Source organism: Protopterus annectens, chromosome 2.part2 (genome assembly GCF_019279795.1).
Source record: "Protopterus annectens isolate FY-2018-M chromosome 2.part2, PAN1.0, whole genome shotgun sequence".
In the NCBI taxonomy this organism is placed as follows: Eukaryota; Metazoa; Chordata; order Ceratodontiformes; family Protopteridae; genus Protopterus; species Protopterus annectens.
This window is the reverse complement of record NC_056730.1, coordinates 185921420-185935163: the sequence shown is the minus strand read 5'-3', so window position 1 is coordinate 185935163 and position 13744 is coordinate 185921420. Positions and strand designations below refer to the sequence as shown.

The window sequence follows — 13744 nt, the reverse complement described above, 5'->3', positions numbered from 1 at the left end:
GGCTGATGAGAATCTATCTGGAAGACCTCATAATACCTTTTTCTAAATGTCAGAAACCTGGGAAAAGTCCCATGTAAAATGTACCATCATACAAAAGTACAGTTATGTACACTTACCATAAATGCAGATGTTCGAGTGTATTCACTGTTGCAGTCATCACATTTGGGTTATCTTCTTGCAGTAGCCCTCAGTCGGCCTGATAAACAAAGTCTTGGGTCCTGTATCGGTTGCTGTCCCTTCTTCCATGACGACAGGTCGTCAGGGATATAAAACATGCAGCCGATGCCATTGCATCAGTTTTTCTTGCCCCAGATGTCAGGTGCCCCCCAAAGGGAAGCAAATATATCTATAAATATACAAGGTTATACCTCCAACAAAAAAGCAAACACACCAAAAAGCTTTTGAGCATAGTAAAGGAGAGTAGAGGTATAGCCAAAAAAAGTAAGGGGGCTGGAGGGAAGGTAACCAGGACTGCAACAGCGAATACACTCGAACAACTACATTTATGGTAAGTGTACACAACTATACTATGTTCTTCATGTTTCACTGTTGCAGTCATCACATTTGGGTAGATTCCCAAAACTAAGGATGGGAGGAGGAATTTAGATAGCAGTAGGACCTGCTATAAGGCCCTGCAAGACTGCAGTGGCAAAGCCAGCTCTGGATTTAGAAAAAATTGGCAGATGGTAATGCTTGGTGAAAGTATGTACAGAACTCCAGGTAGCAGCTTCAAGGATGTCCCTGGTAGGGACGCCTCTGAGAAAGGCTGCAGAGGTAGATGCAGCCCTGGTTGAGTGGGGTCTGATCCCCTGTGAGAAAGGTTTTCCATGGTTCTTGTAGCAGAAATGAATGCAATGGCCTATCCGTTTGGAAATGGTTTGCTTTGAAATAGCCTTCCCCTCTGCCACTGCAGCAAATGTCACCAGCAGTTGTTCAGATTTTCTTTGAGGTTTAGTCCTGTCCAAGTAGAATCTAAGTTGTCTGTGCACATCCAAGGAGTGCAGTATCCATTCGCCTTTGTTCTGTGGTTTAGGAAAGAAGGTTGGCAAATGAATGGACTGATTAAGGGCCACACTGGATACCACCTTGGGAATGAAGGAGAGATTGGTCCTGAGGGACACCCTGTCCGCATGAAAAGTGATGAAAGGCTCCACTGCCATAAGGGCCTGTAATTCAGATACCCTTCTTGCTGAAGTGATTGCTAAAAGGAAAGCTATTTTCCAAGAAAGGAATTTTAAGTCTGCAGAAGCAGCTGGCTCGAAAGGAGGAAGGGTGAGTTTCTCTAATACAAAGTTAAAGTTCCAGGCTGGAGTTGGAGCTCTCCCGGGTGGTCGTAAAGTTTTGGCCTCTCGGAAAAACTGCTTGAGCAGTGGATGCGAGAAGAGGGGTGGTTCTGTGTTATAATGAGCTGAAATGGCTGAGGCGTGAATTTTGATGGAGGAGAAAGACAGGCCCTTGTGAAGCATCTCAGTTAAGTATTGTAAAATCTGAGGTAAATTGGGCACTGCTGTGCTCGTCCCTTGAGACTGGTTCCAGGCACAGAATCTTTTCCATTTTTCAGCATAACATTTTCTAGTACTAGGCCTCCTTGCCTCTAAAATAATATTCATCACTGGTTTACTGAGGGATGGTAAAGGAGAGATTAGGTAATTAGCCAGGCTGCTAGGTTCAGTGTTTGAAGCTGAGGGTGCAGAATCTGGTACTCCTGTTGGGAAAAGTAGGGTAGGAGTTTGAGGCAGGTGCCATGGGGCCAACAGTGTTGGTTTGTCTTGTTTGATCTTTAGTAGTACTTTGGAGAGCAGAGGCAGAGGAAGACAGGCATAATCTGATAGGTTTCTCCAGCTGAAGAACAGGGCATCCACTTTCCAAGCCTGTTTGTGGGGAGTCCTTGTGCAAAATTTGTCCAATTGGTAGTTCTGGGGGGATGCAAACAGGTCTATATCTGGGCTCCCCCATTTGTTTGTTAGCATGTTGAAAATCTTTGGTTCCAGTTTCTACTCATAAGGGTCCATGAGGTTTCTGCTTAGTCCGTCTGCCAACGTATTTAGTTTTCCTGGCAAGAACTGAGCCTGTAGATGCACTTGGTAGCACAAGGCTGTGTTCCACAATGCCATGGCTTGTCTGCAGAGGGGGAAAGAATGGTTACCCCCACCCCCCGGCTTGTTTATGTACTACATAACAGTGGTGCTGTCTGTCTTTACCATTAATTATCCTGGAAGAATGTGGTCCATCAAGGCTGTCAGAGCATTCTGGACAGCTAACATTTCTTTTTGATTGATAAGCAAGTGCATTTGACTTGGGTTCCATTTGCCCTGAATGTACTTCCCTGCCAGGTGAGCCCCCCATGCATAGTCTGATGCGTCTGTTGTTAGGGATTGGGCAGCAGTGGGTAGAGTGAATGGTAGTCCCTTGTTTAGGTGGCAAGCCTCTGCCCACCAAAGAAATTCCAGGCATAGGCAAAGTATAATAGGAAACATTGCTTCTAGATCCTAAGAATGTTGACACCATAGGCTTTTTAGATACCATTGTAGTTTCCTCATATGCAGTCGTGCATATGGAATTAGAAGAATGCAGGAGGCCATGAACCCCAAGGCTTGCAATATTTGCCTTGCAGATAAAAGGGTTTTTGTGGCCACTAGTTTGAAGTAGGTTGTCAGATGAATTTGTTTCTCTGGCGTGAGGAAAGCCATCTGGGAAGTTGTATTCAAGTTTGCTTTCAGGAATATAATTTGTTGACAGGGTACCAGGTGTGATTTCTTTTTGTTTAAAGTGTACCCCACACAAGCTAGCACTCTTTGTAAAAAAGCCAGATGATTCAAAAGTATGTCCTGGCTTTCTGCCTGAATTAGACAATCGTCCAGGTATGGGTATATTTGAATATTTCTTTGCCTGCAAAATGCAATGACTGGGGCTAGGCACTTTGTGAATACCCTGGGCGCAGTACATAAGCCAAAGGGCAGTGCAGAGAACTGGTAGTGATTGTAGCCTGCCTTGAAGCATACGTATCGTCTGCAACATTCCCTGATTGGGATGTGCAGGTATACTTCCTTTAAATCGAGTGTTGCCATCCAGGCATCTTTTCCTAGCATAGGAAACAACTGGTGAAGAGTCAGCATCTTGAATTTTGGAATCACCAAAAAGGTGCTTAGAGTAGACAGGTCCAGGATAGGACGCCATGAATTGTCTTTTCTGGGTACCAGGAAAAGTCGAGTAGAAACCTTGTCCTTCTTCCTCTTCTGGTACAGTTTGAATAGCCTTTATGTTTAAAAGAGAGAGTATTTGCTTTTGAGCCTCTGCCCCCTGATTTGGGGGTAGATCTGGCCAACCGTTGGATGTTGGTAATGTGTAGAAGTGAAATCTGTTATCCTTGGGACACTATATTTAAAACCCATTTGTCCTGGGTAATGAGTTCCCAGTTTTTGGCCTGCAGACCAATCTTTCCCCCTAAAGGAGCAGTCAGTTGAGAAGTGCTTGGAAGTTTTAAAGTCAAGTCATTGAGACAGTTTTCCATAGGGGGGAGTCTTACTACTCCCAGATTTGGAAGCGGAAGCCCCCCACTGCTTAGTCTTGTGCGTACCCTGGGACTGAAACCTGGGGTTACTGCTGGGTCTGGGTTTGGACTGAGAAGGCCTGGAAGGAGCAGGAAAGGACCAATTCCTAGAGGGCCAATGCCTACTAAATCTTGGAGGCTGAACTTGTAAGAAATCTTTAACAGTTTGCATAGCTTTAGTTTTATCTTCCATCTTTTTAAGACCTTCCTCAGCTTTGTTGCCAAACAGGCAGTCCTGATTTAAGGGAGCATCCAACAGTTTAGCTTTAACATGATCAGGCAAAGATTGCTCCTTAAGCCAAGCATGCCTTCTGAGTACAGACCCAGTGACAGCAGCCCTCCAAGAGGCCTCTAATGAATCAAACCCACATTGCAAAGTATGTTTTCCAACCTGTTCAGCAAAATGCATTGTTGCTCTTCTTTCGGCTTTTCCCAGTTAGGGGTTGCCACAGCAGAACTCCGGTCCGCTAATGATTGGCAGTATATTTTTACGGTGCCGAGGTGCCAGCCTGATGCCCAATCTTCAATGAAGGCACACCCATTCGCGTATGTCTTTCAAATGCCACTCAACCGCAGGGAGGGCATGCAGACTACACACAGAAGGCGCTCCAGCCAAGAATCAAACAGGAGAACCTCTTGCTGTGAGGCGACAATGCTACCGCTGCACCACCGCGGTTGTTCAGCAGAATTCATTAAAACCTGTAAATCCTTATTTTCAGCACAGTCAGGAATCAACATAATTTTCTGTTTAAGCAATCCAATAATATGTCGTTGATACTTTAACATATGAAACTGACAGTTTAAGGCCCTAATGGCCAAAGTTGCAGAAGTGTAAACCTTCTTATCCCATCTATCCAGTGCCCTGGAGTCTCTCATCAGAAGGGGTAGGGTTTTGGCAGTAGAAGCCTTAATACCCTTGGGTCCCTGTGAAATAGTCTCTGGATCCGCAATAAGATTTTTAAAAAGGAACTTGTGAGAATCAGGAACCCTTTAATATCTGTCAGGTTTTCTGGAAGCAGGAGGCAAATAATCAGGGGCCATACTAGATTCCGAAAAGGCATCATCAACAATGTCTAGTACAGAAGGTATAGCTAAAGGCCTATGTTGAGGCAGGAATAAGAAGTCCCTAAGCCTCTTTTTCGAATCAGAGAAATCACGGCTTTCCCAGTGGAAATGTTCCCTTACAGTGTGCAAGGTTTCACCTAAAGAGAAATCCTCTGGAGGAGAAGCAGAGGGAAAAGAGTCCTCTGCATCAGAAACCTCGTAAGTAGATAAAGGTAAATCCAGATTATCAGAAGAATCAGAAAAATCAGAATCCCGGTCAGAAGATTCATAAACAAATTCAGTCCTAGGTCTCATAGAAGAGGAAGGTTGGCTTCCCCTGATTAAAGTTATAAGGTCTTCAGCCATTCTTATCATTTGTTTTTTAGGCATAGAGGCCTGAGCATGCAGTCTGGGCGTTGGTTTTCGAGGCATGGTTCAAGGTTTAGGCCTTAAAGAAGAAGGAAGCGTCAGTTTAATATGCAAGTCCGTAGGCCTGAATACACCCTCAGAAGCCGGTGCCTGCACAATGGCTCCGGACCCATCCAAGGTAGAGACATCCGCAGGTTCCACAGTTGAAGCATCCTGCGGCATACCGGACTCCGAATGGGTCTCAGTAGAGGCCTGCGAATCAGAAGTAGTGGATATCAGGGGCTGCGAAAGCGCCTAAGTACCGGCGAACTGGCGACTGGCTTAGGAGAAGCGTCGTCAGCAGCTTTGGACCTAGGCGGCCTGTCTCTGTCTTTATCTCTGCGTTTTTTCAGAATGCTGGTATTCGGATGGCTTACCGACGACATTTCTGGATAATTGAACTGAGAACCGAAATATTTAGAAGCGTAAATATACCTATGGATAGTGCGTTGGTTAAATAAAGCACAAAACCGACAGCAAGTTACGTCATGGTCTGGGCCTAGGCAAGGAATACAGTACGAATGAAAATCTTTGTGAGATATTTGCTTTCCACAAGAAATGCAATTATTAACTTTTACTGACATTGGTAAGGAGCAAGGAAAAGTTTCCCAACAGGGTACTTGGCTTTAGTTGAAAACTTCAGTTCTGAAACTCGAAAATGAAAATTTCAGGAGTCGGCCGACCGGCACTTATGAACTGCTTCTGCTTCAGGCACTGCACGGCAAGAAAGACTGATGTAATGGCATCGGCTGCATGTGATATACCCCTGACGACCTGACGTCACGGAAGAAGGGACAGCAACCGACGCAGGACCCAAGACTTTGTTAATCAGGCCGACTGAGGGCTACTGCGAGCAGATAACCCAAATGTGATGACTGCAACAGTGAAACATGAAAAACATCCACCATACCTCGAATGGATGATTCTTCCATAAGGAAGTCAAGAGAAAGTGAATCCGCTTCTTCAGACCCCAGGGAGGAGGACAGTTGATCTGAGAAGGGTAAGCCAATGACTCACCAGAGTCTAATTCTTCATCAAATGAATCAGTGTCCCTAAGACTTCTGAAAGGAGTGGAAGATCAGCCAATGGAAGCAGGAACAAATAATACTTGAGAGTCCTTTAGAGCCAAAACAGCACTGAAAAGCCCCTAAGTACAATCCTGCCATTTTGTCTGGGAATCCTTAGCCACAGTAGCCACATGCCTAGTCTTCTGCTTCTTTTTTAAAGGAACATCAGCTTTAGCAAATATAGGAGGTTCAGAACCCTGCCAAGACTCAGTGAGAGTACCAGGCACCTCTTTCTTAACTATTTGGGAAATTCTCCTTAGGCCCCTCCAAAATAATCAGCCTTGGTTCACTTCCACATCTGCATCAGACGTAGGCACAGCCTCATTGGATGGGCAGGTATACATCTCCATGTCGACCTCCAACACTGCATAGCAGCAGAGAGAGCTTTACTCTTATCCTGAAGGGTCAGATAATTCATCAGCAGCAGTGCCAAGACATTCTGGTTGTCTAAGGGGGTCCTTGGGCTCTTCTTCCAACCTGATGGAGATGTCGGGTGGAAGCAGGACACCACCAGCAGAGTCAGTATGCACCTTTCTGGCTGTCTTCTCAAGTGGTGGCTGAATGTTGGGGCAGGTGGAATCGGCCATGGTACCCTGAGCCAAAAGTTCCAACCTCTGGTTCTCCAAATAAATGGAAAGAAATGACAGACTCCAGTGGAGTGCCTTAGGGACAAACCCCCTCACACTGCTTATGGTCTTCTGTTGCACCCAAACAAAAAACGGTACTTCTCGTATCTATCTTTATTAGGAATCTGCCCTACATACTCACATCTTCCCTTCCTGAATTACATGCAAACTAAAGTAAAAAGGAATAAAAAAAAAATGGAAGGAAGTGACTCCAATGGGGCACTTATCTTTAGAAGGCTCGGTAGTTCAACCAACTTGGTGAATGGCTTGCAGACAAAATTCAAAGGTTGCACTTGGAAAATTGGAAAAGAAGTTCAGAGGATTAGGCACTCGTATGCCACATATGTACCTTACACCTTTCACATAGGACATATGTCTGATGCAAGGCACCTGGAAGGTGTAAAGGCTTTTGGTAGGCTAGCTGGACATTTGGCTATCCTCGGCAGAATATCCTAACAGTGAAGAATACTGCAACAGTGATAAAGAATATATTCTGTAATGAAGTCTCTGAAAGACATCTGGACTCCTGTTTCCTTATTTATTCCCTGCTCTCAGACCCCTGTTTCCTTATTTATTCCCTGCTCTCAGACCCCTGTAAGAGATAACAATAGGAATCTTGCTGACCCCTGTGTGGTTGCACTCCATCACAGTCAATATATTTTCATTCATTCATTTAGGCCTCAGATTTCTTCATTCTCCTAGTATGAGGGGCAAGCCTGAAATTTTAATACAAAGCTAGTCCAAAGCATAACACTCACTCTCCAGACAGCAGAAGCAAAGCCTATGCAGCTCCAGCTGGTGAACGAAAGTGCATAAATGTTAATGGAAAACTAAGGAGCATGGGTCTAGGCATGCCCTCATAGCTTGACATAAGGGTTTTCATGGTATGCCTCTTCAAAGACATCTGGTTTTGAATGCAAAAGCTAATGTGGGAAAGAAATGTATGGGGAAAGGGATCTCGCAAAGAAAATCCTTTCTGTTAGCCACTGCAAAGGCCCCTTGATGAAAGATCAAGCCCTTTTCAAAATTTATACTAATTAACTCATTCCCTCCAGTACATCTCTTTCTCTTTTGAGTGAGTACTTTTAACTCCCAGTGGGAGTGGCTTGAGCCTTTAAAAAATGAAGTTATCACCTTACAGTTCAAACAAACATTCATATCTCAGGAACCATAAGTGTTACTAGAAAACTGTAAATGGCAAACTATACCAGATAAATTAACTTTTACATTAGTGGTATTCACTCAGTTTGAAGTTTTAAACTGGATTTTATAAGCCAAAATAAAGGCAGTGAATATTAACTTTGTAATGTTCCATAAACAGCTTATGATATCTTCATAACAATTCAAGCAAGAAACGTACTGCCAGCATGATTTTCTTCATTTCTCTGTGAGCTTTTATATGAGGCTATGCAATTCTGTCTGTGTTACTTGAATGTTAAGATATTTAAAGAAAAATATTACAATACAAATAAATAGTATACAAATAATAATCAACATCTCTTTAGCTGCATTAGAGAGGTCAAATAACAATACAACTGTGTTTGCCTTCATGTATGCTTTAAGATGAAATCTTCTGACACCTAGAGGCGTCAATAGGAGTTAACTGCAGAACACATGGAGGCGTAAAGCAATACAAAATGAATATGCATTAAAATTCCTGCAGTACTGTAGTGTGCTTCCATTATATAGACTCAAAAAGTACAGTTGTGTACACCTACCATAAATGTAGATGTTCGAGTGTCTTCACTGTTGCAGTCATGACTGTAAGGTTCTCCCCCGCCGACAGGCAGTCCTCGGTCGGCCAGAATCCCAAAGTCTGGGTCCGGTGTCGGCTGTTCAACCATGCTCCCTGACGTCAGAGCGCCAGGAGTACAAAGCTGACAGCCGACGCCATCTTCTCCAGTCTTTCTTGCCCCAGATGTCAGGAGTCCCAAAATAAAAAGGTCCCATATCCTTTGCAAATACACCTCAGAAGAATGGTGAAAAAAGGAACCACACAAAAGTAAAAACAAGAGGGGATAGGAGGGAGGGAAACCCAGACTGCAACAGTGAAGACACTCGAACATCTATATTTATGGTAGGTGTACACAACTGTACTATGTTCATCGTGTTTCACTGTTGCAGTCATGACTGTAGGGTAGAATCCCAAAGCTGAAAGAAAGGGAGGTGGTCATAAAGAAGAAGGGGCTGCTAAAAGGCCCTGCAAGACTGCAGAGGCAAACCCTGCCCTAGACTTAAGAGTAGAGAGGTAGATTGTAGTGCTTAGAAAAAGTATGCACTGAACTCCAAGTTGCAGCCTCCAAAATGTCCTTGGTAGGAACTCCCCTGAGAAAAGCTGCAGAAGTGGCAGCAGCTCTGGTGGAATGAGTCCGTATACTCCCTGGGATTTGCTTTCCATGGTGAGAATAACAAAATCTGATTCCATGAGCAATCCATTTAGAAATGGTCTGTTTTGAAATGGCTTTACCTTGGGAACTTGAAGTATAAGAAACAAACAATTGCTCTGATTTCCTGATGTCCTTGATTCTGTCCAAGTAAAAACGTAGTTGTCTGTGTACATCCAAGGAATGTAAGATCCTTTCCCCTTTATTTTGAGGAGTGGGGAAAAAGGTAGGCAAGTGGATAGTCTGATTTAAAGCCACTTTGGAAACCACCTTAGGCATGAAGGTAGAATTAGTCCTCAAAGACACTCTGTCTTGATGAAAAATAATATAAGGCTCCACAGCCATAAGAGCTTGTAACTCTGAAACTCTCCTGGCAGAGGTTAGGGCTAACAGAATAGCTGTCTTCCAAGATAAAAACTTGATGTCAGAAGAGGCGGCAGGCTCAAAAGGAGGCAAGGTCAGTTTTTCCAAAACATAGTTGAAATCCCAAGCAGGAATGGGAGGAGATCTAGGAGGTCTTAAGTTCTTAGCTCCCCTGAGAAACTGTCTCATGAGCTGGTGGGAAAAGATTGGAGGGTCTGTATTATAATGAGCAGAAATAGCAGAGGCATGAATCTTAATGGAAGAGAAAGAGAGGCCCTTATGTAAGAGATCTGTCAAGTAAAGTAAAATTAAAGGAATGTTCGGAAGAAGAGGATCAGAATTCTGAGCCTGCATCCAGGAACAAAATCTTTTCCATTTTCCTGCATAAGATTTTCTAGTACTAGGACGTCTGGCTTCCAAAATGACATCCATAACCTGTTTGGGTAGGAAAGAAGAAATCAAAGGATTAACCAGGCCACCAGGGCTGAGAGTTCTGACATGAGAGTGTAGAACCTGACCCTGATGTTGGGACAGAAGGGTCGGAGACTGAGGTAAAACCCAAGGGGGCTCCAGACATAGGTTTTTCAGAGTTGGGTACCAAAACTGTCGAGGCCAATTTGGGGCCAGCAAGATTATCATCTTGGGCTTGTCCTGTTTTATCTTTAATAATACCCGAGGAAGAAGAGGAAGAGGCAGAAAGGCATATCCCGAAAGGTTCCTCCAACTGAATGATAGGGCATCCACTTTCCAAGCTTCTTTGTGGAAAGTCCTGGTGCAAAAATTCTGTAGTTGATGATTGAGGTGGGATGCAAAGAGGTCTATGTGAGGACATCCCCAGACTGCTGTTATCATCCTGAATATTTTGGTGTCCAGCATCCATTCGTGTGGATCTGAAAGGTTTCTGCTCAGACTGTCTGCCAGGAAGTTTAGCTTCCCTGGTAGAAACTGAGCTTGAAGGTCCAGATTGCAAGCTAGAGCTGTGTTCCATAGATCCATGGCTAGTCTGCAAAGGGGGTAGGAATGAGATCCCCCTTGCTTGTTTATGTACCACATAACTGTGGTGTTGTCTGTCCGTATTAGCAGTTGTCCTGGATGTAAAAGATCCCTGAAGGCCAGTAGAGCTTCCTGGACGGCTAACATTTCCTTTAAATTGATATGCAGATGCTTCTGGTCCTTTGTCCAAAGGCTCTGCAGACAGTTGCCCTGAAAATGGGCTCCCCAAGCATAATCCGAGGCGTCCGTGGTTAGAATCTGAGTGGCAGGAGGCAGACAGAAGGGTTTCCCTTTGTTTAGAGCACATGCCCCGGACCACCAAAGAAATTCTTTTTGAAGGCAAGGAAGGACGGAGATCAGTATGTCTAAACTGTGGCAATGCTGAGACCATACACTTTTTAGGTACCACTGTATTTTCCTCATGTGTAGTCTTGCATATGGTACGAGAAGGATGCAGGAGGCCATGTAACCCAGAGCCTGCAGGAATCTCCGTGCAGATAGCTGAGTTAAAGTTGCCAAGGTTTTGAAAGTTGAAGCCAGCTGCAACTGTTTTTCGGATGTTAGAAATGCCATCTGGGTTGAGGTGTTTAGAAGAGCACCCAGAAAAGTTATCTGGGTTGAGGTGTTTAGAAGAGCACCCAGAAAAGTTACCTGTTGTGAGGGTGTCAAATTTGACTTTATGTTGACAGAGAAACCCAGGAACTTGAGGAGGTTCTAAACAAATTCTAGATGCTGGAGTAAGACATCCTTGCTGTCTGCCTGAATTAGATAATCGTCCAGATAAGGGTAAATTTGAATTCCATTGAGTCTGCAGTAAGCTACTACTGGAGCCAGGCATTTGGTGAAGACCCTGGGCGTAGCAGACAATCCAAAGGGCAGTGCAGAGAATTGAAAGTGCCTCAATCCGGCCTTGAACCTGAGGTATTTTCTGCGTTCCTTCCTGATGGGAATGTGTAAATATGCCTCCTTTAAATCCAAAGTTACCATCCAAGCATCTTTGGACAGCATTGGAAGTAGCTGCTGTAGAGTAAGCATCTTGAATTTTGGAATCTCTAGAAAGGTGTTCAAGACTGACAGATCCAGAATGGGTCTCCATGAGTTTTGCTTCCTGGGACTAGAAAGAGCCTTGAGTAAAAACCTTGTCCCATCTCGGAAAGTGGAACCAGTTCTATGGCTTTCATAGCCAAAAGAGCTTCCACCTGGTTTAAGGCCTCCGTCCATTGATGTTTTGGAAGGTCTGGCCATCCGCTTGGCCTTGGCAGGGTATGAAAATGGAATTTGTAACCTCTTAGAACCACATCCAGAACCCATTTGTCTTGAGTTATATGAGTCCAATTTTGATAAAAAAGAGAGAGTTTTCCTCCGAGAGGGGCTTCCAGGCAAGAAGTTCCTGCAGCCCAACAGAGGGAGTCATTGAGTTTGTTTCCTATGAGTTTGAGACCTGTCCTCTCCTCCTCTAGGGGTGGAAGCAGTCCACTGTCTTGGTCTATAAGAACCTTGTGTTTGAGGCCTTCCTCTGGGGCATCTGTATCTACCCCTCTGAGGCCTATCTGAAGTGGGAAAGGACCAATTTGTAGAAGGCCAATTTCTGCTAAATCTTGGTGGCTGTACTTGTAAGAAATATTTAACTGTTTGCATGGATTTCGCCTTATCCTCCATCTTTTTAATCACTTCTTCAGCTTTTGATCCAAACAAAACATTATGCTGAACAGGAGCATCCAATAATTTAGCTTTCACCTGTTCTGGCAAATTTTGTTCCTTTAGCCATGCATGCCTTCTAATGACTGTGCCGGAGGTAGCAGCCCTACAAGAAGCCTCCAAGGCATCAAATCCACAGTGTAAACCATGCTTTCCAACTTGCTCAGTGGCATGCAATAAGTCATGTAATTCCTTATCATCTGCACAGGCAGAAATGGAAGTAAGCTTTTGTTTTAAAACAGACAAGAGAAATTGCTGGTATTTCAGCATATGAAACTGACAGTTTAAAGCCCTGATGGACAAAGTAGCAGAAGTGTACACTTTTTTGCCCCATCTTTCTAAAGATCTAGAGTCCTTTTCAGTGGGAATGGGATTTTTGGCAGAAGCGGCCTTAACTCCCTTAGGGCCCTGAAAAATGGTTTCAGGGTCAGCAGAAGGGTTCTTGTATAAAAACTGGTGGGAATCAGGAACCCTGTAATATCTATCTGGCTTGACAGGAGCAGGAGGAAAAGAATCAGGGGTTAAATTAGCCTCCGAAAAAGCATCATCCACAATATCCAAAACAGGAGGAATAGCCAGGGGTCTATGTTGGGGGAGAAGAAGAAAATCCCTTAGTCTTTTCTTAGATTCTGAATATTCCTGTCCTTCCCAGTGGAAATGTTCCCTCATTTCATGCAAAGTTTCCCCAAAAGAGAAATCCTCAGGGGGAGAAGCTGAGGGAATAGATTCCTCAGCATCAGAATCCTCATAAGGAGGGAAAGAATATTCCTGGTCAGAAGAGGAAACTGAAGAAACAGAAGCCTGATCAGAGGAATCATAATAAACATCTTGCCTTGGCCTTTTATCTGGAGGGGGATGAGAACCCCTAATCATAGTAAGTAAATCCTCCGCCATCTTGAGTAACTGTTTTTGTGACTTGGGAGCCGGTTCAGAAGAGGCCTGTGTTGCAATCTTTGATTTAGAAGGAGTCTTTGCCTTTGCCTTTATTGTAAGTTGAGTAGGCCTGAAAACCCCTTCGGATGCCGGTACCTGCACAGCGGCTCCGGACCCATCCGAAGGAGCATTGTCCGAAGGTCCTGCAATAGAGATATTTAAAGGCCTTGTTGGCTCCTCATGAGAGTCCGTTTCGGCCATAGGATCTGAAATGGCCGACGACAGGGGCTGCAAAAGCGCCTCATTGATGACGGCCGAACCTGAAGCTGGCTCCGCTTGTGCGCTATCATCAGATTTGGACCTCGGAGGCTTGTCTTTATCCTTGCAACGTTTGTGAACTCCGGTAGCCGGAACCGTATCCGACGACATTTTGTAGTTAAAGCGCCTACCGAAGTAATGAAAAGCAAAATCGTACCTTCATTTAATTGTACGTTGATTGAATCTAGCACAAAACAGACAACTAGCTACGTCGTGGTCAGGGCCTAAGCAAGGAATACAGTAAGAATGAAAATCCTTATGAGGTATTTGCTTCCCACATGAAATGCAATTATTAACTTTTTCTGACATCGGACTGGAGCAAGAAAAGGTTTCCCCAACGGGGTACTTAGCTTTGAGTGGAGAAGAAAGTCTTCGAACTGAAGTTTATCAGAAAAAATCGTCAGGAGTCAGCCGACTGGC

The 13744-nt window shown here is 44.3% G+C and overlaps 1 protein-coding gene across 3 annotated transcripts in view; it reads right to left on the bottom strand.

Annotated features, from left to right (window-relative positions):
- PHF3 (PHD finger protein 3) overlaps nucleotides 1–13744 on the bottom strand; it is a 2404159-nt gene that overhangs the window by 791825 nt on the left and 1598590 nt on the right. The gene's annotated exons all lie outside the window — the stretch shown is intronic.